Source organism: Linepithema humile, chromosome 5 (assembly GCF_040581485.1).
Source record: "Linepithema humile isolate Giens D197 chromosome 5, Lhum_UNIL_v1.0, whole genome shotgun sequence".
Lineage (NCBI taxonomy): Eukaryota > Metazoa > Arthropoda > Insecta > Hymenoptera > Formicidae > Linepithema > Linepithema humile.
The window spans coordinates 9,523,477-9,548,231 of NC_090132.1; the positions used below are offsets into that span (position 1 = coordinate 9,523,477).

The 24,755-nt window shown below is 46.6% G+C and overlaps 1 protein-coding gene across 3 annotated transcripts in view; it reads right to left on the bottom strand.

Annotated features, from left to right (window-relative positions):
* Su(var)3-3 (lysine-specific histone demethylase Su(var)3-3) overlaps positions 1-24,755 on the bottom strand; it is a 97,504-nt gene that overhangs the window by 6,467 nt on the left and 66,282 nt on the right. The window lies entirely within an intron of this gene.

Genomic DNA, 24,755 nt, shown 5'->3' on the forward strand with positions numbered 1-24,755 from the left:
ATCGATCCGGTCGCCGGGAAGAACGATTTACGTAACTTTGCGAATACATTAGGGAGAGTGTAATATTTTTATATGACACAAGAGAGCTCTTTAGGGCCTCTTTTTAATCTCTCTTCTTACGCTTGCAACTTTTTATATTTTTAAATATAATTATATTAAAATTTATTTCAAAGTTTGATTGCTTTATGTCTTTCACTCGACCTGCGCGCCAGGAATTAAATTTTCGCCCCGTGAAACTCCGCCCCGCGCGGCGAAAAAGTTTTGCCATTTGAATGCACATAATGAAGTGCACACATGGACGCCGTATAAATAGCCGGAAAAGTATGCAGTGTGAAATTCGATACTAGCTGTGTAGCAGGTCTTTTTTTTATTTCCTTTCAATCTCGCGCCTCGTGAAAGAGGTGCACGCCGAGCTTTTCTTGCTCAGCCATCCGTTATATCAACATTCTAAATCGCAAGTCCCGGAGGTATACACCGTGCAGCTAGGCAACTGTTGATACCTTATAGATTGGAAACTTCGGTAGTGCGAGGTAACGCGCAGGTTTCCACCCTCTTGGCTCCGTGCATCTCGCCCGAACGGGCCATACATCACTCTATTATCATGCTGTAATTGTATTTTTTAAACGTATCCTACTGCATCTTACCTCCGCATCGTGATTCGACGTGCAATAATTCTTTCGCTATCATTTCATCGATCCATGTTTCCACCGGTAATAATAATCCACGGCTAAACGTAGCTCATTGTTTGATTGAAATTTACTGTAAGATGGAGCTCGATTGCACCAATGAGGAAACTTTGCAATACGATCAAGAATAGTCGGCGTAAAGAATCAGGCGATAACTTGGAAACTTCAGCTTAGAAGTTTAAAAAAGATGCCTATTACTTTTTTATCTCATTCCCATCAACGCGATCTGACTTCGCCCTACGTTTGGAAAAAGGGTGTAATTTACGAACATTAAGAAGAGAAGGCGAAAAACTTTGACAACTAATTTAAGCTACTAGAAATAATATTTATACGCGTGCAAAATTTTATTATAAAACATATGAGATATTAGTTTAATCGATGATTATGTAAGTCGTGCAAAAAGTCGCGCATGTATCGCAGAGCGCATACACGCAAAACATAAGTGTATGATGAATATAGTAAATCGCGCAGCCATTCTCTGTGCTTATACAGGGATCTTCTACGGAAGTCACGACGTATTTCTCCCCTACCTATCCGTTATGCCAACATTAATTAAACGTCGTGACGATGTAATATGTGGCACGGTGAGAGGTAGAGGGGGGGGGGGGGCAAACCAGTGTAAGGCAGCCGTACCAAATAATGTCGGCTGCATACGCCATTTGGAAGCACATAATAATACATATGTATTATATAGATTGTCAAAATCTAGAGCACCGTAATGATGTTGTCTATCTGAAGTTATGTAATCCACATTATACAATCTCGTTGACACAAAACTATAAAATTCAATCGCGTTAATATATATTTTCAAAACTAAACTGATAAAAAGATGGAAAGTGTGTTCTACAATCGTCGCCCAATATTTTTACTCGACTTATATATTTTCGAATGTGGATACAACAAAAACAAAAAAAAAAAAAACTAAAAATCTAAATATTTAATTACGTTGTATCGCGGAGATATATCTTGCATCTGCAAATTCTTCGTATCTCTGTCCATTCGTAAGTTTAGCGACGACGTTCTGTATAATTTGTACAGATAAAGATAAAGTTAATTGGAATCGCCGCGATATTTATGATGCTCGCCAAAGATGTAAACGCCTGGGGATGTAACATTCCTAGATCGCGCTACTAAGTAACGCACGGAGATCGATATCGAGACGCGATTTATTACGATTGTCACACATTCTGTGCAAATGAGCTTGTATACCTTCCCACAGATGCATTTCCTACGTTCTTACGAAACGGTAGCGACTCCACACTCGGCACTGTATAACTGCGTTATTCTACAATCGAGTTAACATCTCGCTAATTTATTCGCGAGGCCGCAGCATCAACCCTTTCGATTTTAAGTAAACGATATATAATTGTTATTATTAATTTCATATTACGTTTTATTTTTTTATTATAATTTATACACGTGAAAAATTGTCCCGCACTTGAAATGTTAAAAATACAAGATAAAGTTGAACCGTGTTCTTTAACAACACTGCACCTTCTTTCAAACTCTTTCCGATTCAAATTTACACAACTTCGCTTTAATTAACTTAACATGTTTTTCCATCCAATCTCATATTTCGCAAATAAACATGATTTGAATAAATTCGGGCGGCTCACGGGCAAAATAGAAAAAAATGGACTTTCTCCCTTTCGTAGGTGATAATTATCGCAGGACTGATTTGCGTTTGGCCGTGCTGTCCACGAAAGTAGCCAAATTATTCGAAACCGGTTTCGTGCCGGGGATACGCGAAACACACTTTACGCCATACTGGCATAATTGGTAGTGAGCGCAAACGCTTTTTAAAGCGCTACTTTGTATTTAATCGAGTTTTCGCGGAACCGGCGAAGAAGCTATATCCCCGGCAAAATACGGAAGCTACTTTCCAGCCGATATCGATGAAACGGGCGTGGCCGCTTGTGATAAATACGCACCAGCGGACGTGTAAATCGCTACAAGATATCGCTAAAATTAAACAGCCCATTAATTTAAGAGATATTAATAAGTCTAAATTACGTATAACGCACACAATCTAACGATTTCAATATTCATGCGACTGACGCATGCATATGCATATTATTACGTGACGGGATATTTTATAATTGTTGCACCTCGCAACTTTTCGAATTATCGATAATCCGGGGGACGGCGGCGTTTCGCCGGCGCGTCGCGACGTATAATTATCGAAATAGCGGAACCGCGCTTATTAATATATTGTTGACGGAGTGTAGACCGGTTAAGGGAGTAATCGATGTTCATGCATCCACCATGAATCATATGTAAATTTGAACAAGGTGTTCCTAAATTACGGCTCGTTCTTTCAGTTGCGGATTCTTTCAACAATTTCGACTTCGACATAATTTTAACATGAAAGCTGTATTATTATTTCAAGGAGAGAATCAATTAGAATATTCGATCAATCAATTAAAAAATCTCAACAGTTTTTATGAAGAAAAGATTTGTTTGAAACCTTTCTATGTAATATCCGCGAATGTTTCTTTATGAAAATATTATTACCTGCTTTGATCCCACTTCAAGAATAATGTCTTGCCACTTGCCAGATTTGTAGCGCGATGATTATGACGTCGGCGAAATAGATCGCGTATCACAGCAGCTCTTCTCGAGAGTAAAAGCGTAACTTGGGGAAGCGCGCGGCGGGAAAGCGACCCCTCTCCGCTCATAATTATCGAACGCACCGTCACCTTTGCCCCGTTTGTCGCGACCGGGTAATTAAACTCGAAACACCCGGGCTCGTTCGCCGCCATCGATAGCTCGTCAATTGCAAACCGCGGTGAACTAGGGATCCCGCGACGGAATCCCGCGAAGACGATAAATTAGGCGCGCGCGAAGGAACGGAGGATAAAAAAAAAAGAGTCGGCGAGGGCGGAAGAAGTAAGGCGAGAAGAAGGAGGAGGAAACAAGGGGGGGGAGGAGGGGGCAGGGGAGGGGGCGGAAAGACGCGAGCGGAGAAGAGATCGGACGGTGGAGAGCTCGCGAGGTCTCGCTCGCGCGGCAACGAGATATTTGAATACGGCTATACCGCGAGTAAATCGTCCCGTCCGCAAACGAGCAGCGAGCTACACAAGAAACGCATTTGCCTGCCAGATGGTGGGAGAGTAGGTAGCCCCCGGGGCCCCGGCGTGGCGCGCGGAGGGGAGATTCCGTGTCGTGCGGAGAAAGGATGGGGCTGAAGCGGGCCCGCGGTAAGTCCTCCTCGTGCAGCAAGGGGGCGAGCTCGCTATCGACCGAGCTATCTCCCACCACCACCACCACCACCGCCACGTAGCAGTTGCGCCGTAATATATAGGCCGTATCTCAGGCCCGCAAATTGCCTTTTTAAACACAACAAGACGGCCGTGCCCCCTTTCAATTTACGCGGGTCCCTTTTTTCGCGTGCGCGGCCCATGCCGTTTGCCACCAAAACCACCTCCCGACGAGGCCCCCCTTCCCCCCTCACTCCTGTGCGCGATCGTACGAGGGCCACCCCTCGGCCCCTACCCCGCGCCGCCCCGTCGACGACTTCCCTTCGCGCGGCGACCTGTGCACACGCCTTGGCCGTAGGATTCTCCGAGAAAGGCGTGTCGTATATTATCGCTGCAATTACAAATGGAATAATCGGATACACCGGCGACGGTGCCGCGGCCAACGAAGGGGAGGGGGGAGGGGAGGGAGGAGCTCGCGCAAACCTAACCTACGCGAGGTGTCAAAGGGATACTTTCGCAAGATCGGCGAGTGGAGGCCGAGAATTCTACTTTAAAATTGAGGAACGATATAAATGCAAATTTATAGAGCCTCGTCGCCTTAAATTAGAGTGGATATTAATACGTCTCTTTGTACATTCCTATCAGCGACGTTCGTGTTACTCAAATAGTAGGAATAAAACGTGAAATATACGTGATAAAACATACGTTTTTCGGGCGTTTGTGTATAAATTAAATTTCTAGTCGCTATATCGAGAACAAAACGCTAAAACAATAAGCGGTTATAAGTCAATAGAGATACACGTGTCTCCCGCTCGCCTAAACGCATTGACAGTTTGGATAGGCGCTGCTATTTACATGCTTGCACATATTTATTTTCTCGTGGCGTGTTTACACTGCCGTAGATCAAAGGGCTTGGCGGAGCAAATATGTGTTTTGTTCGTGGCTGTGTTTCGGGATCGCGAGATTTATACGTGTCTCGATGCGCGCGGGTTTCGAGACACGAGAGAGAGAGAAAGAGAGAGAGAGAGAGAGGGGAGAGAGAGAGAGAGAGAGGAAACATTACGAGGAGAGAAACGTAAAATATCGCACGATACGACGGACATTCTTATTGAATCACGATAGCATACCGTTATGAGCTATCATATGACGCTGCAAATGAATTAAACGAGTGAAAGGTACACCGACGTAGAGAGACGTGAAACACGAAAGAGACGAGGGGGAGAGACGGGGAGGCAGGAGGGCGGCGCGATACACATTTCTGCTATACTTACGTCGTCGTTATAGGATGTCGTGCATGAGCGAGAGCGCAAAGTATAGCAGAGCAGTTTGTTTGTTTACCGCATTCCGTGCATAATGCGCTTCCGGGTATAAACGTAACGAGACCGAGTGATACTCGTGCCACACAGCGAGAAGGAAAATTATCGGCGTTTACCGGGCGGGGAGCGTTTTGCACGCGACAAGAACAGGCCGGTGAAAAAGCCGAATCGGCCGTTTCCCTTCATTTATTCAATCGTCGATTGTTCCTTTTGCGGTAGCAAAAATTCCCGCGTGCCATCGGAATAATTGCCGCGCGGCATAATTTACTCCCATTCGGAAAACGTGGGATACTTCTGAGACGCTCGGGCCCCGAGTGAAAAATGCGCATCCCGAGATTTTAATTTAACAGACGTAGGCAGAAAATGCCCGATGGGCAGGTTATTCACGTGAAAATAATTAAAGGACGGGAAAAGACAGAGAACGACGGGATTTTAATCGTTGTAATAAGACATCAAGGACTCTCTCTCTTCTCGATTCCTTTCCCTCTCCCTCCCCCCCCCACCCCTTTCCCACCCGCTGCGGCAGCGGGAGAAAAATGGGTTTACCTTGTGGTTAAGCGATCGCGCGGTTGACTCGACAAGATTGTCGATTTATGTTTACATACTCGTTTTACGCGAGACCTCGATAATTAGAGTAGTTACCCCGTACCTCTATACGTAACGTGCACATCGAAAGGAGATGCTCCAGCTGCACCGGATGATGCCGTGGAGGATTTAAAAATGGAAGCACGAGGAGTGCCGAAGGTTTAAACGAGGGGCGATTAATCCCTCGAGGGAACGCGGCCTGAAATTGGCGTATAGTCTTCTGCGCGTTATCTTCGATCGTAAAGCATCGTCATCGGCCCGATACACTTCGCGGATCGCTTATTCATCCTCTTCACAAGTCAATATAACCGTGCGCCCCGAATCTCTTTCTCTCGCGCGAGCGTTATTTCGTCGAATTTCTCCGTCTTAAGCTGTCGATTAAAAAAAACAAAAAAAAAACAAAAAAAAAAAATTTAGCATCTTTCCCTTCATATTCCGATTCGTACGATTATGCATACAATTCCAATGTTCTTCCGGTGCGACGCATGCATATATATGAAAGTTAATATGATCATAATGAAACGAGCTCGGATAGTAGATAATTAATCGGTGCAATAATGAAGGCATTAAACTAATTATCGTTTACAGGATAAACCCGCTTGTTCACTTGATTCGTATCTAGTTTGCATTTGGTATCGGTAATCGTTACAGCTCGCAGTGATCGGATTAATTTTTTATATCATGCAAATGCGTTAAGATCTCGCGCGCGCGCGCTTCATAGTTAATAAGTTGGTACTGGTTGAACATCTGTAAGATTTTTCTTATCTTATCTAGAGAAATAAACTAAAGGAGATACGTATATTTGTCCCTAAAGATAGGCTATCCCACAAGCACGCAAGAAAGAATATCACATAAGGTAAGGGATATTATTCTGATGATATAGTTACATCAATAAAATACGTGAACCCCTTACATAAATTATAATTTAAATTAAAAAAAAATATATATATATATAAATCATATATATTTATAATTACTGAAAAAAATAGTGCAGCAGATTCACGAATCGTTTTACTTCATTCGCTAAATTTGGTTAATTACTTTTGCGCGTTAAAATAAAATAAAAATGATCATATCAGGATCACGTCTCCTAATTTGCACACGTCTATTAAAAATCAATATGTGTATTCTAATTATAATATTCATCTCTCTTAATTATGAAGTGTGCGTATATATGAGAAAACGACGAGCTGCAAACAAATGCAAAATAAATGATTGGTTCTTAAGTTTAAATTAGAAAGAGATTTAAATCACGCCGTTGATTAGAAGCCGCGGATGTAATTGCTTGAGATTAAGTGAGGAACAATGGCGTTACATCATGAGACGAGGCTACACGTGTCAAAGCACTGTAGCGCGATGGATCAGTGAGTGAAAGAGCGGGCGTTTTCAAGCCGTCGTCAAGCCGGAGCCGACAATGAAGAGCGCGGCGCGGCGCCGGCAAGGGCTGCCACGTAATTGAGTTAAAATTATTTTCACCAAGGCACACAGAACGCGGTCATTACGGCGGTTAGCCGTATGCGATGGAGGGCGAGCCTGGAGCGGGCGGGGCGGGCCCGGAGCTTTCCGGGTGGCGACTTTTTCTGGTTTGATGATCACTGTCAGAGCGAGCGGGCGAAAGGCCACTTACGGGCCGCCTCTCTCGCGCTCTCACCTCGCGCGTCGCTCCATCAATCTCTCGTAACCCACCGTGCCGTTTTTACCGGCTTGAAATTTATTACTTCGCGGGCCCTCTCTCGCCCTCTGCGTCTTCCGCGCGCGCGGGACGCTTCTCGCGTGTGTGCAGGTGTGCGACGTCGGTGCGCGGCCCGTTCGTTCCGCACCGACATACGCACATACACGGCGCTTTACCCTTCATCCCTTGCCCCACGGGCGGATCCGCCCGACAGATCTGTATCCCCGTCGTCGATGAGTGTCCCTTTCGGCGCAGATGGACGCGACGACGACTCTCGCGGCGTGGCCTCCGCAACCCACCAGCCTCCCACGCGGATTTTGATGGAACGACCACGGACGTTTGTGGACGAGACGCGGGACGCGTTCGGTTTTATCGACGGAAACTCGATTGCCGGACGAGAGCCGGGCCGTTCCCGGCCCTGAGGGGATACTTGGCCGAGTCGGACGTCGAATTCCGTACCGTCGGCTCCGATTTTTAAACCAATCGGTGCTTACCTGGCCGGAGAGTATTGACGCTCGCTTGTACGAATACGATGAAGGACGACGCGCTTTTACTCGTTAAACAATTACGTCTGAATATTGCGCCGCGCGTTTCACTGGAATGCCGTTCAATCCCGTTAAAAATGATATTCGATTATCGGAGGGGGAGGGGAAAAAAATTCATCGCTAAAAATCAGATAACGGTGATAATCGTTACTTTGATTGAGATTTAAAGTGTAGCGCGAGTTCCGACAAAAGTGTGATCCTTGCATTTCCACTCGTCGCACATTAGTATTCCACGCGAGATTGAAATTATATATAATATAGCGCGATCTACTTTCGCAAATAGCTTCATTGACGCGCATTACCGATTCTATTTTGCTTTTATTAATGTAGCGAAACGGGATGTATTCATTATAACCGACTTACAACGTGTGTACGGCGTGCACGTCGTAACTCCGGCGCAGACCGTTAGCCTGTCGATTATATTCTGTAATAGGCACATGTAACGGCGGGTGTGTTTCCCGGAATAAAAAGAGGTTACACTATACCTTAATATATCAAATTATCTTCGATCGGCTTTATAACGATACTTCTCCAACTCGCCCGTAACGAGCGTCGATTTTTTTCTGGCAGCCTAATGGCGACTTTCTCCCGTTTGTTGTTGCGCACGATCGTATCTCGTTCGGGAATTAATTAGTGTCAGCGTCTTTAAAAGGTCTGCGAAATTCTCACGAAATGCACAAATCTGCACGAACGAATTCCAATATCGTCCGCGCACGTTTAGAAAGGCGTCATTAACGGCTATCGTAAATGAATGTAGTTGAATGCCCATCTTTTCGCGCTCATCTTGAGAAACGAAGGCTAGAACGTGCATTCTATTAAATATCCGCTTTAAACATTTATCTTCGGCAAAGCGTAGGCGATTGTAAGAATTTTAGAAAATTCAAATATTGTTTCACGCGGCTGTATTGTAATTATTCGTCTTCGATAAAAGTGCAACGAACGCGGGATGTTTTTATTTTTATCTCACCTCTTTTATCAGCGGAAAAGTTCTTAGATTAAACGCGTATTCCTAGATGGCTGTTACCGCGCGACATAATTATCCGGTAATTTCATTCTTGATAGCCTGTTGTATAGCCATATCTGGGTTTCTTAGCGGTTTACTGCGTCGTCGTCCCGTTCGCGTTGCATCGCAAACGACTCACCATCCTGGTGCCACCGTCGCCAATAGCTTCGCTTTACAACGAGCGAGCGGTCGTAGCTATTCCTAAGGGTCCTTTGAACGAGCGGAGACACATACGAGCGCGAGAGCGGCCGGGAGGTCGTACGATCTAGAATATCACGTAGGACGAAGTGGCGAGCGACGGAGAAAGAGAGAGAAAGAGAAGCAGTGAAGAAGAGAACAAGGGTACACGAAACGTAAGAACGCTCTGTCCGGATGCTCTCGGGAAAGAAGAAAGAAGCTCGGTGGTAGGCCCAAGATATAGCCGAAGTAAAGTGGAGGCGACGAAGCCGGCGAGCTGGCACGCGTTGTACACACACGTGTGCGAGAAAAGAGAGAAAGAGAGGAAGAAAGGCGCTATTGAGGCGGTCCAGCGTCAATAATTCCCACATGTAATGAGGCGGGCTGTTGTTCACGGTCGGACAATAACGTCCATAATTCACCGTCCACTCTCGACGGAAACTTATGCTCCGTTTTCCAGGGATTCTCGGACCGGAACCGTCCGGGCGAGAAGGCGAAATAGCTTAATGGCCGCCTTATCGCCACGCCTCAATCAAATTGATTCTTCATCTCCCGGTAACGAGACGAGAGCAAAGGGGCGCGCGCGCGCGCGCGCGCGGGTAGCCCTCCGTAAATTTCGCACACTCCGTCGAACGCGTCTGGATGAATTAACGGCCTAAGCCGCGCGCGCTACTCCCTGACAGCGCGGTAGTCGCTCTCTCTTTTATCGCTCTATCGTCTGCTTTAATTAATTACGGAGATCCGCAGATAATTTTAGGGGCGTCAAGCGTGCCTCTGCGGTAACTCCGCGGTAAACGTTGTAATTTCCCGTGTCACCCGAGCGCGGTGCGGTGCAACGGAGGCTGAAACTTGGCGGGCGCAGCGGCGGAATGCCGAAATTACCGTCATTTCCCGACATGCGGCAAAGCGAAGTCGATAACTCGTATCAGGCAGAAGTCGCGTCACGGTGTGCGTCGACGTTGAACTGTCTTTGAGCTACGCGGGTGCGTTTACAACCCGTTTACGTTGGAATTCGGTAGGCGGTTGCACGCGCTCAGTCTTGATCATTTAATTCGCGTTTAATTACGCGCACCACATATATCCTCCCGGTTTTAACATATTAAGCTAATTTTGCGTACGAGCCCGTTTGATGAGGCCGCGACACAACTCACCAAAGCGTTGCCATCAATTTTCACGGATATATTCCTTAGCGCGCCGTAAACATTTTTCTCAAGCGTTTTAAATAACAGAATTAAATAGCGGAATTAAACAGGTGGACACGCTTATTATGTTACACGGCACGAATAATTTGTGCCATGATTTGTCACTTCAACTTAACGACGAGATTTTTGAGATACGTCGCGCGCAGCTGACGTATGAAAAATCTCCCGATAGCTGGGGACATTTTTTAAACGGGAATTTGATTCCCGCGTGCGTCTTCAGCATCTGCTAAACGCGCCACGGCGAAGGGCGGGAGAGAAGAGAGCGACGAAAACGAGGGACTCGCCGTGGTCGAAGAATCTGTTAAAAATACAAATAACGTACAGAAATTACTTTTGTCCCGCTACGCCCGAAGATTTACGGCAGGGCAACAAGCTTGCGCATTGGCGCAGGACTTGGAGACATAAATCAAGGAGAACTTATGAGAGACCATTCATTAATATTAATAAGCCGTATGTATCCGTCGGGCATAACGATACGATAGTTGCCCGATCGATACCTAGCGGTTTTTCACGGTGTTGATGAGAAACGATGATTCAAACGAATCGCGAGGCCTCGTAAACGCCATCGCGCATGCATGCCGCGCGAGAAGAAGAATATCGTCGGCGAGGACGAACGATTTGCCCCGGCGGAGAACTGTGCCCCGCGTCATGGATGATATTATGTTACTTTATCCGCAGTGGCGTAGTGTAAGCTGACGTATTTATGCGCGATCGTATTTAACGTAACGGTTAACGATATGAACGAAACGAAAAAGTACCGTGCCGCCGGAAGGGCACGTTTTTCATTAATTAACTTAATTCCGTGTGCATTCGTTTGATTTATTACTGTAAAACGCTACTGACTGAGTGTGTAATCAATGATACATCGCCGTTGAGCAACGATTATTTGTGTGGTCTCCTTGATGTTTCCGATTTCAAGCTAATAACGAAATTCCGAAAGAAAATATACGAGAATATCTTACGATATCTTTACTTATTCCCATATCTTTAAATTGCCTCATCATGTATTTTTCATACTTATGTTTCAAACGCGAGATTGGTATTTGACATACGTGCTTTGGAAAAAACTTTTATATTTAAATATTGTATATAATGTTTTCAAGGTGGTTTCAAAAAATTTCATAGTCAAATTAAAGTATAAATAATTGTAATAATAAATATTTTCGCAAAGAGAAAAAAAAAATGTATTAATAATTAATGTATCCTTTGTATTACGCAAGTTGGTAATTTAAAAAAAAAGTACGTTATTTAAATTGTCGGCGTATATTCTAAAATAAGATTACAAGTGAAACGCTGCATCAAAATAATATTTCAGCCGAATGCAAATAACGAACCGTACTCGGTAAATGACACTTAAGAATGAAAAGGCGGGCTCGCGGGTCGGATTAAAAAAAAGAATAATGAGATATCCAGTAGCGGAGACAAATGATGCCTAATAGGGACGAGCCCCACGAGGGGATTTGGCGTGTCGCTTGATGCCTATCAGTCAGACATTTAATTAATAACAACACCCAAGCTGGCTGACATCTCCCGGCGATGTGTATAATAGCTTACACCCACCTCTGATCATCGGTCGCTTCCTCGCGTACATACACAATCGACGCTGCCGCGCGTCGATCAATAATAAATGTGTTTTGGGATTGGAACATTTCACGATTCGAGACTCAACACGTTCGAACTCAATTTCTCAACGAAATAAATTATTAGAGGCGAGAATACATACTGGATGCGCGTAAGCGTACGAGAGATTTTCGACACGTCGTAGCTACAAAGGTACAACGTACACGCGGGGCACGTCGACGGAGATATGTGGGATGTACACGCTCGATGTGAAAAATCGCGGCGCGAGGCGAGTTATACGCGGCGCGTATCGAGAGAGATCGTCGGTCGCATTAATAAAACCGTCATATAATTAACGCCGACGTTAACGCCGCGACGAATGGCCGGAATAAAAAATGACCCCGCGGCACACCGGTCGCCGCTCGGGCCGATTCTAAATATCGGATTTATCGCGCGCCGCGAGATACGATGGAAATGTTTAATTCATGAATACGTGATTGGATGCATTATGACAAAGAAATTCCGAGATTAAGAGGCGCCGTTCGCACGGCGCGCCGGCCCGGGGAGAACAAACGTGAAGATTACATCATAGATTAAAGAGCGCAATAAATCTGCCGTCGACGCGCCGCGATAATGAGCTCCGAACGCGGCATCAGCCGTCGCCAAAAACGCGAAATTAATGTAGTTCATGGCGCATTCCGGCGTACAGTATAAATCCCTCAATTGGCTACGGGGCATCTGAAAAGCAGCGAGAAAAAAAAAAAGAGAGAACAGGAAGAGTAAAGTAGAAGAGAATTTATTTCAAATCCTATAATTAAATCCTCTCGGCACACCGTGGCAAGTAATTAATATAAAAAAAGAAAAGAAAGGAAAGATCGACAAGTAAGAGATATATTACAGAAAGATAATGTAAGATACGAAATATGAGTAGTGATCGATGAACAGATTGCGCAAAAAATTTGCTGAATAATAATATTGAACTATATTGATTAGCATACAAATGAATAACTAAATATAGTGACAGACTCATCAATGATAGAAGATAAATGATACACCGAGTCTCTAGAGCCTTCAACGTTCGACGACAGTGAAAAGAAAAGTAATTCAAATAATATTCATTAAAACTTATTCTTAATTATTAAATTTTGCTATTTTATATTATCTCCGCTACTACTACAGTATCATAGTTCTAATTTTGTCCGAGCAGTTAAAGATTCGAAGCAATGTTCTTTCAATTACGTGTGTCATTAATTAGTCATTTCAATCAGAAAACGATATGAGACTGGCTCGCGTGCTCGCGTTTACGACTTAACATCATCTGCTTTCATTTGCGTCTAGACGAAGACGGAGAAAAAGAGAGAGAGAGAGAGAGAGAGAGGCCGCAGCGTCGTCGTAACACTCATAACACTCGTAACAGGAACGAGACGACCGCTCGCCGCGCCGAGCGGAGAGTTCAACGCGGAATGGTAATGATTAAGCGGCTGATTAATTTCAGATTAGCGGCATGAAACTGTACACGCGAACGATCATAATAGAGTGTCCGCCGCGATTACAACTCGGTCTATTACGCTGATTAATCGTATACAACTCACGTACATATGTATGACACCGGCGCGCGCGGCCGCGCGTACTGCCATTCATTCGCTTCTCTCCTCTACCGCGTTAAACTCCCGATGACCGTCTTCAATCTATTTCACTGCGCGCTCGGGTGGTCGAGGTATTCCCGAAAATCTCGAGATCTACCCCCCCGGGGCTCTTTACGGGACCGCGACGAGTAATTGAGAGCCGTGGCGCGCGACAAGAACGATCTCCGAGCGAAACGTGCTTATTCATCTCTTCCAGATTTTGTCTCGGGTGGAGCGGTGTGCGTTTCTACACACTCGCGAGAAATTAATATATCAGCCCCTCGTCGTCCAGGCTCGCGCGCGTTTCGTTATAATCTATTTCTTCCGGAGATATAGACGACAACGGTCATAAATCGTGAACCGTAGGAGGGTTTAGGGCCGACCGTATCATGGTCGCGAAATCCCGAAGGACGGGGCGTTAGGTCTATTCTCTCTCGTCGGTCGGTGCGCGGCACGGTGCCTCCCGTATTAGCCATCGATAGGTGCAACCGCGGCGGAGACAAAGAGGGATGAGATAGAGAGAGAGAAAGATAAATTGATTGGCTCTGAAGTCATGCGGTGTGCCACGTGAGAAATTTGTAAAATTGAGTTAGGGTCGCAAAGGAGTGCGAAAAACGCTTGAATACGAACAAGATTATTATTTATTATATGACCTATCAATCTTCAGCGTGCCTTCATGAAGAAGTTTAAATTAAAATTCTGTAAAAATATGCTCAAAGTTAAATTTAAAAAATATTAATTAAGGCAAATTAATTTGAAAAAAATTCATAAAACTCAGTTTGCGCGGAAAGTTCCTCATTTTCAATGGCTAATTACCGAAAGCGCCGTATAAACATTTTCGTTGTGAGAAAGGTTGTTTGTATTCGCTATTAATTGAAGTTTAATTCGCCAAGCTTCTTTTATGCGAATAAATGAAGAGTGAAGCTATTTATAAGAAAAAGTTACTCTCGCAAATTGACTCATTCTGCGACAAGAGTGTACCGCCAATTATCCAATATCCGGTGTACAGAGCTACTATGTTATTTGCGGTATTACAATCTGCCCCGCGGCGAAAGACTAACAGGAACAGAAATATGCACGGTTGTCCCGCGGGAGTTCGTTAGCGTTCCATCTCCCCCGACCGCAAAAATTCCGATTGAATCGGATGTAAGTAGTATTGGAAAATGATAATCATCTATAAGTTTGCTCATTACACCTGCGTCGCGTCCGCACGCAAACGCTTATTAGTAAGCTCCGCGTGCTTATGCATAAATACGATGCCACACACGCGAATATTTCGTGTATAACGGTCGCGGCTAAAATGTTCTCGGTATTGCGTTAAGTTCTTCAAATTAACAAAATTGGCTGTACCTTCGTACAGCCGCGGTACATAGTGGCTAACAACCCGGGTTCGTGTTCGGGCTCGGCCTTGCGTGTTTGTTGCCGGACGCTGGATTATTTATGCTCCAATTACACGACTGTTAAGTGCCAATCGAATCCTACAGTATCGATTTTGCAATGCGCAGTAACCACTGTATACATAGAATAAAACGTTTCGCCGATACATTATTGGTCAAAGCTACGGAAGGCGCCGAAAAAAAATCCCACGTTACTTTATATAAATTGAGAAACTCGAGCGGATCAAGGTATTTACAATGCAAATCATATTTGCACTGAGCCAACAGCGAACAGATGACAAGTTTTGCAAATTTAAATGATTATGTCATAAACATTCTAGCCGCAATATCGTTGCAAAATGTAGTTAATATTGCGGTTCGATTAATTTTGATTTAAATGTGGCCAGAGCTAATATTCAATGTTGCGCAGTGCTGGGTTAGAGTAATGCTAGCCAGTTAAATGTAATGCAACCTATCCATATAAATGAAGTAAAGTATATAAATTTTAATATATCCTTATGTATAAAAGCCACGTAATAAAATACAATCTGTTAAATCACCGGTAATCAAAGTCCCCGATCAAAATTCGTAGGCATCGCATAGCAATACATCAACTGTAATCGATTGACACCGATCGATTTTATAGTTAGCAAATTCCCGAGCGAGCTTCTTCTTATAACTCGGCACTACCGCCGTTACTATGCAGGTTGCTGTGGAACGGGTTCGTATAAAGTAGGGATGCTCCCCATCGAAAAGACAAAGTATGGATGGAATGAAAGTGCAAGAAAACCAAGTACGAAGAAAGACGGGGAGGAAGACAAAGGCGGAGCGAGGGAGAGAGCGATAGGAAGAGACAGTCGCAGCCACCAGACCGTCGCGGCAACGATCGACGTCGTTCACCTCATCGTTGCCGTCGTCCTTGCCGGGTTTAGTGGCTCTTTTAGTGGTGGTAGTAGCATAGTAGTGGTTTCTGGCCGGCAGTATCCGCCGGTATCGAGGGGGTTCGAGTAATGTGGACGCGAGCCATATTAGGCCGCGTATAGCGCGCCGTTTCCCGCCAGTACTCCATGTTATCCGATGCATATTGAGAATCCGCGCGACTGCCAATGTGGAGCGATCTGCTCAATATGATTCCACGTTAAATCCTATTCGGCCTTATCCGGAATGCCTGCGGGAACCCGGCGTTCCTCCGCGACTTCCACCACGCAGCCGATTACAGCGACGCTTTCTTCGCTCGCTCGCTCGCTCGCCCGTAAAACGCGCCGCGCGCGCGCTTTTTCAATCAGTTGCCCGCGCGCAATGACTGTGGAATGCCTCATAAAGTTATACCCACGGAGGTATTTCGCGACTTCCGTATAATCGCGCGCCGAGGACACGAGAATTGTGGGCGAATGGTAAGGAGCCCGCGCAAGATGTCTCGTTAACTGCGTTAACTTTTAATGACGCATTCCTTGATAAACGAAACAGTTTTTACATGCCGATGGGAATCATCATTCGCCATCAAACCGTCTGCCGCAGATCTTCTAATTGGGCATTAAATATTTTTGTAATTAATTCCAATTATGGAAATAAAATATATAGCATTTATTTTAGAATTTATCCTCAAATTAGCGGCACCGCCAAAATTTTGCGATTAAAATATTTCAGTAAGATACAAAAATAATTTGAAGATCAATTTTGTCAAGTTTTTCAAATTATTCTACTATTGAAAACTAATCGAGAATCATTAATTCTGTATGTTTTTTTAACACTTGTGCGTCCTTTTTGCAGGTAACAAGTATAACAAGAGACATCTGATCTCGATTTACGGTGCCTCGAAAAAGGCGCATTTTTTCACGCTATTTCCGCAAAATAGCTTTTCACGGCACGCGCTGTCAGCGACCTACTCGCCTCGTCTGTCGCGTCTGTCGGCGTTTCGCTCGAGAGTCAATTTACATTACACGCGCCGATTCCATCTATCGATCTTACAATGTCTTCCACGGTCGTATCCCATTCGTCAGTCCTGTCTGCGCGCTGATTATTCCTCGTACGTCTCTCTCCCCTACACTGCCCTTTCGTCTTTCGCGGCCGCACGCGATTGCACGTCGTCGCATCGCAAACACCCGCGGGCGATCGCGCTGATTCGATTCTTGTCGCGCGCCGCGATAATAACCGCGAAGTCGCATTGTAATCGGCTTACAGAGGAGAAAGACATGACGAAATGCACGGCCGCGAGAAACAATACGAGCGGCATAAACCGCCGTGACTAACAACATTACGCGTGGTCGTGGGATTTCCCGTAAAGGGCAGCGAAATAATGAGAGGAGATCAGAGTTGACTAACGATTCCTCAAGGTTAAAGGTAACAATTTTTTGAACGTGCCTGAAGGTGTTATTCTAACGGATTCGTCAGAAACCCTCCTACGTCATAATTCTTTTATTAAAAAAAATCACGTCCATTTAAAGGAATTATAATATTCACGAATCCCCCCTGAATTGCCTTAAAATAGAATAAAAAGAATTTTCTTATTTTACTTCTCGCAATATACGATTGTGAAAATGTTAGAGCAAATTATTTCGCGCCTGGCCTAGCAATGAAACCTCGCGTCTTTCAGGTTTCTATATCTGGAAAGGACACAAAATACGAAAACTGCGAGCGGAAGGACCAATATAAAGCTGATCCCAGCGATATAAGCCCGTCACATACACCTACGTGACGGGCGCTGGAAAAGTCGACATATTTTAAAGACGAGCACGCTCGCTAATAAGATCGCGTTTACGACACCTCGTTAGGGAAGGGAAAGATTTACAGGCGTTAGTGGTTTGAGTGCGCCTCTCCTCGAGTCTCCTCGAGTCGTGCGCTATGTGCACGTCGTCGGGCGATATGAGGAGTCCAGAGAAGGGTATGAAGTTTTATGGGAAAGAATGGCAAGCGAAAGAAAGACGGACACAGAAGACCTATATAGGTGCGGTACGCGCTACGGCCACTGGGAGCCTTTGTTCGTTCGACAATAAGCGACCGCGGCTGCCGCGCATCCTATGGATATTATTCCATACACATGCATCAGCATCGCGCGATGAAGTTGTGATATCGCGCTGATATAAGTTTCACGGGGCGGGTAGGCGGCGCCGTTAGGAGAAATTAACTTACAATGGCGACCGGTTGACAACAGTTTACCTCAGATCAGGCGGAGGTGATTGCGTCTAAATTGAAGTCATCGGCCGGCTGCCCGTCTCTCCGCTCTCGCGCGACATTTGAGCGAGCGACGACATTTATATAGAAGGACTCCGCGCGTTTTACGAGATTTGCATTTAGAGTAGGACAAATGTGGGATTTCTTAGCGTTATAAATCCCGCGCTTTAAATGAATAACGCGTGAGCTGCGGATAAGGATATAGTCGCTCAATTATTTTAAGATTTAACATAAAGGAGATTATAAATAATAAGGACAATTTTCACGGCGGTGGAAAAAATTCTAGTGGAAAATGTTTCTAAAGAAATAAATGGCGCACAGCACAGGGTTTTGCGAAACGTTGCGAAAACTCTTGACGTATAGAACTTTTGAAAATTTAAAGGACGCTGCACGGAGCGGCTGTCGCGCGCTCACCAACGTTGTGGTTAAATACGCGAATAAAAACACGTGGCATTTAATGAACCCCCTCGTTGAATAAAATGATTCGACGCACCGCGTCCAGGAGGCCGTGAGTGACGAAACCATTTTTCAAGCGCGGAGACGCTACAATATATTATAATTACTCGGAATGGCCTTCGCGATCGTGTAATTTTCGCAAATCGCTCGGCAAACCGCGGCCCTTTTTGTACTTGCCGAAGAGTTCCTCGGGCGGCGAGGCAGCCGATATATTTTGTCGGAACAAGAGAGAAGAAAAAGAGCCGAGGCAGAAAAAAGGACGGGGAGCGGCCCGAGAGAAAGCGGTGAAGAGAGATGAAGAGCAAAAGGTCGGGCAGGCGGGAGGGGGCTGGGGGAGGGAAAATAAACGCGCCATCGGGAATCGCACGGAAAGCTTCAGTTTGGCGTGCCTGGCGTGCTACGACGGGATTAGCGAGATGGCCGAACTCTCGGGGGAGCGAAAAAGAGAGAGAAAGGCTCGGCATAAAAAGAGGGTGACTATGCAGAAGACATTTCATCCCGTAGCGCGCGGAGCAGCGCGCTCGGGCCGACTTTCGGACCGAAAGTCGGCCTGACAGGCAGACTGCAATAGATAATATCTGGAGAGACGTTCGCCTCCTCTCTCATTCGACTCGCGCGGCGCGCGGTCTTCACGAGTGTGCACACTCGCACACGGAACTGCGCAGAGAGGTTCTCTCTCTCTCTCCCTCCCTCTCTTTCTCTCTCTCCCTCGAAGGGAAGTGCATCTCGCGCGCCAGCACGCAGGAACGCGTCCTCACGCACGAGAACGCACACCGAGAGGAGCGGCATGCACTTATCGAGTTAGTTTTTTGTGTCAGCCGGTTATTAGATTATGATTAAATGATTCGAAAGGAACGGAAGGAGAGTAGCGAGGGTAGAAAGCGGCAGGGAGGGTGGGAGGGGGAGGGGGGGGAAGAAGATTGGAGGAGGTGAGTCTCGGGACCGCGGCGGGAGTGAGTGTGGGCAGAACAAACGGGTATCGAAAAGGAGGAGCTAATTAAAATACAAATACCTTAACTGGCTCTCGAGGGGATTAGTTGGCGCGCGAGGGGCTTACGGCGCCGCGAGAGACGTCTTCCTTGTTACTGTCAAACCGCGGAGGGAGGACACGCTCACGCCAGTCCCTTAAATCGTGAATCAAATTGATACGCCACGACGCGTTCTATTCCGCGATAATCGGATTCCGGACGATTTATATGTCGTCGATGAAGTTCATTTATCGACAGTGAAGTCTGGGTCCTCTCGACGTTAAGCGTCGAGCCGAAGCGCCGTTGGATTTCTGCTTTCTGCTCTTTTTTTTTTCCGGAGCAATACGCAGTCTCTTTTTTTCTCAAATAAATATAATCCATGATTAATATAATCCGCGATTACAAATTTCTTAATCGTTGTGGAGAAAAAATGTGACCGATGAGATTTGACAATTCAATAACGCGAGCGAGAATATTTTTGAAAATCCAATGGAAGAGATTTGCGAAAAGAGAGACGAAATTACACTTCGTTGTAAAAGAATTTTTATGATGTTCATTTGTGTGAATTTTTCAGTCCGTAACTTTTCGGATACCTCGAAAGAATAGCGAAGGCAATGTGAAGCGAAAAGGATTACCTTGAATGGAATAAGAAAGAAAGGACAGGAAAAGGAGGAAGAAACAGGCTCGCAGTAGAAGAGATAGGAAACGAGGGGGAGGGTATGAGAAGACGAGGACGCCGGGAGGAGTCAGCGTTAAAGCAAAACGGAGCAGTAACGAGCGCGACCAAAGGGACGCGAGGAGCGAAGGGGGGGAGGTAAGAGCGGGTAAGAGAGAGTGAGAGGAGAAGAGAGGGACGGGAAGAAGGCGAAGCGAAGAAAGCGTGGAGAGTAAAAGCGATGTGTACGGCGAAAACTACACGGTTTAACGAAACGGTGGACACGAGAAGCGGAGGAGTGCGAGAGAGCTCCGAGAGCGCGGAGAGCCCTCCATGTGTACGGCACGCCCGTATTTCAATCGCGAGATAAGGACGAAGCGAGGAAAGGAGGGTTGTACGAGGCGAGGCGAGGGAGGGGAAAAAAGGAGAAGGACGGTGCGCGCGAAAGAAGTTAGAAAGCCGAAAGTCGAAGAATACCGCAGGAAGGCGAGTATAAGGCCACGATATGCAAGCGAGCTACAGTGATAGCGGAGATGCGGGGAGAAGAGAGAGAATATCCCCTTCTTCTCCTCTCTCTCTCTCTCTCTCTCTCATTCCCTCAGAAAAATCTCTCTTTCGCTCTCGGAGAAAAAGAGGAGGACAAGGATGGTGCGAAAGCGAGACGGCGAGATGAAGAGGAGGTGGGACAAAACGGCGAGGGGAGAAAGAGGCCGGGGTGAGAGAAGAGAGAAAGAAGGAGCCCTCTCTCAATGATGTTCGTTCGCGTGTAGTGGATATCCGGCTCGCCGTAGCGTAGATACTCCGCGCGGCCTGTGTGCGCGGCGCTCGCGTGAACGTACGCTCGCGGACGGGCGAGTTTGCGTGCCGCGCCGTGCGTTCGTGTGCCGGGTGTCGGGTCGTAGACCACAGCGGAGTCAGCTCCGAGCGCTCAACCGGTCGGGCAACTTTTTAACGAGCTGCGGTTCTCTTCTCCGCGAAGAGGAGGAAAGCCGAGACCCCGGCTCTGAACCGAGTTGAGCCATCCTCGCTTCGAAATGCATGCATGCATGCATGCGTCCATGCATGCATGCATGTGCGCCATGTGATACCGAAGCGGGCGAACGCGAGAGAAGCGGCGGAAGAGCGAGAAGGGGTAGACGAGAGAAAATAAGAAGGGGGAGGGAGAGAGAGAGAGAGAGAGAAAGAAAGCGATAAGAGGAGTAAAAAGGAGGAAGGGAACGGAGAAACGCGTAGACGTCGGATTCACCGTCTCGTAGGATTAAACGGCCGAAACCCCGAGAACTCGACACCGCCGCGCCTCGCGGAATCGAGTGCGTTCGATTACCTATTTACAGCGCTACGAATCGCGCGATTCCACGATCGAACTGTCGATGTAACGTAACGCTCGACGCCGACCAAGTATATCTTGCCCGCGCGAGGCATCCGCGGTCGTTTGAGCTTAACTCCGCGGTACAGTCGCAACCAGTTCTCCTTATGTACGCCGGTTGTTAGTGCCTTGCACGTGATCTCCGCTACCCGATCGCGTCGCCGATTACACCTGATACGGTCCGTTTACGAAATGGAATTTTTATGTCGGCCGCGTCTTTCGTCGTAGTAAAAAAAAAAAAAAAATGTAATACTATACTTTGAATGTTTGAAGTTTAAAATGGTCATATAAAAAATATGTCTGTAAATGGATGTCTCGATATTGTTTCTCGCAGCAACATGAATTGTTATGGCAATAGAAAATACTAGACCGCACACGGCTCGATTTCCTCGTGAGCATCGAAATATCGGAGCGGAGTGCGCCAAAACGGTGTTTTCACGTATTGCATGATGCAGACGCATTCGCGATGTAAATTTTTGGTGCACTTTTTCCCCTCCTGTTGCGAATGGTATAGTCCACAATTTCGTACTTACACATAAAAATATGATTTTTTGTTATTTTTGTTCAAAAAATGCTACGGGTGAAACTTTTTAGATACAATAACGTTATACAGTGTTTATCCTTTTAATATTTCCAATCATGTGTAAAGTTTTTAAAATAAACGACAAATATTTTTCTGCAAAAATGAATAACAATAATTGAACTGAAGAGAAAAAAAAAATTTTGAGACGTCATTCGATAACACTTGCATTATTTCTTACAGAGAATCGATGGATGCAGAAATATTTTAGTCGCAAAGAGCGATGATTGTACCGCGTGGAAAAAAACATTCTTCCGCAAATCTCTTGGAATTCTTTCCGGGTTTCGCAGCGAGCTGCGTCTGCATACGAGCGGAATATAAATAAAGTTACATAAGAATCGACTGTTTCAACGAGCGGTCCGCGAGGCGAACGGTCTCTCTCTCTCTCCCTCTCGATCGGTTAAACCGAGAATCGAATAATAACCATTTTACCCGAGAACACGCGGCTTTGTAAGCCGCGGGTCTCGAGCGTCCCACCGGTTCTTAGACTTTATTGAATAAGTGTAAACGACGGTGCTAGAAGTACAAGCACCTTCACCGCAACGTCGTTATTACACGTCCGAGGGTTTCTTGCACTGCGGAATTTAAGAACGGCCGACCGACGACGAGGAGGATCTTAGCACGAGGAAGTCTCTTCTTCCCGGGGCCTTCCGCGGCTTTACGGTCGGCGTCGTACTCTCCCCACGGTAGGAAAGACCCGGCCGTGGTGAATCTGGCCGTGCCATCTTCCACTTTGCCGAGTCGAAACGCACGCGAGTCGCGAAATACCGTGGCTCGGTCTCGGGGCCTTCATTAACAAAGGGTTACCTTATAGGATATTCCATCTATTTGCGATAGTCACGAACAGTCAGGGTCGTTAGTCTCTCTCTCGCGAGCGATTCCTTTTTCGATCCCGTTGCTCCGCGACGGAGAGAAACCCGCGCAACTTCCGCCGTAACTCCCCATCGCGCTTTGATAAACGATGCACGTGTTTCTCGCTACTGCGGGAAAACATGATCGCGAGAAAAATATTCGCAGGCAAGATCGATCGCGATCGCGGAAAGCCGAGGCACGAAACGCTTTTGCGGCCGCTCGCCGTTTACGATTCCGTCCGAGGATGAGTCCGCGGAGGATCCGGAGGCCCTCGAAGCGGTCCCCGCGGGCGAAAGGCGTGCTCTCGCGACGGTAATTTTCAGCCTCGCGATCGCCGAAGGACGTGCGGCCGTTGTTCGGCCGGTTAAACGCTAGCCCTTTTTAAATAACAAATTATCGTCGTGCTTTGCTGTGCACACAGCAAAGAGCGTACGGAGCCATTACTGTCACGGGACACGTATTCCGCCGGTCGGCCGTTGCGTGATTTCAGAATCCGCGCGGAGAGTCGGCCGGTCGGCCGACCGACCGATGCGCTCTCTCTCTCTGCCCGCGTACTTTGTCAAAGCCGGACAGCGCTCTACGTCGATAATCCTCAAAGGCCTTCCCGTGCGCGTATCCTGTGATCTTCACTCGTATCCTGTTGCTCTGCTTCGTTTCCAGAGAAAACGTATCCTGGCCGATTATACCAGTAGCGCGGCTGTGCACCGGCCGCTCCGCGCGCGCACACACACATCGGTCGCTCGTGTACATATTTTTTCGCGCGTTACGCACACACGCGCATACACCGGTCGACTCGTAGCTCGGACTCTATTATCGGATGTGGCGATAATCCGCGCTATCGTAACGTACCGCCGGCACGCAAACGCTCAAACGCCGTGGCGTCTTTTTGCTCCGCGCGCGGTCGACCCACCGCGGAATTATCAATGATAACGTCGTAATGGTACCGAGAGAGAGAGAGAGAGAGAAAGAGAGAGAAAAAGTGGAAAGAACACCGGCCACAGTCGATCGATCGGTCGGTCGTTCGTCCAAACCGATCGATCGATCGGTCGGTCGCTCGGAGCGTTGCTGTTGGCTCGCGAGAAAATTCCCGAACGGATCTTCCTCTCGGGTCCTCCCGGACCTCGGGAGAGCGCCTTTTGCTTTTGCGCGCACTCTCTTTTATTACGTATTTCAATCAAGTGTAGGTCAATTGACGATAATCACGAGCGACGTACCAAGGCCGCGCTCAGATTGGAGGGTGAAAATGTGAGCGGAGCGTGGAAGCGGAGCGCGGAGTCGGAGAGGCGGCCCGGGCCGGCGGGTGGAGGAGAAAATAACGGAGGGCAGAGGGTTGTGTAATGAGAGGGTAGCGGAGTGCCGATAAATCCAACAGGTCTCAGCATTTGTAAATTGCAACCTGTCAATACTGATCCGCGGCAAAATAAATGAGCCTGCCCCCACGCATGCACACACAGGGTGTATCCGCCCGCCGTCCGGGAATTACCGCGGATGTATCGATGTATCGCGAGAAAGCGATCGAGCGCGATTCCGTTAAATCAACACAAAGCCGGTATTTCCGGAGCGATGTTTCAATCGCCATCTTGAACGACGGGACGAAAGAGACATTTGTATTCTCGTCCGGCGGATATTCGCGCAAATGCACGAGTGTCGTATTCGTCGTTAGAAAAACGACTTTTTCCTCAAATTCGCGCTTTTCGCAAAACTCGCGTATCACTCATTTCTATATCATATTTTTTTTTTTCCATCTATGATGAAATATA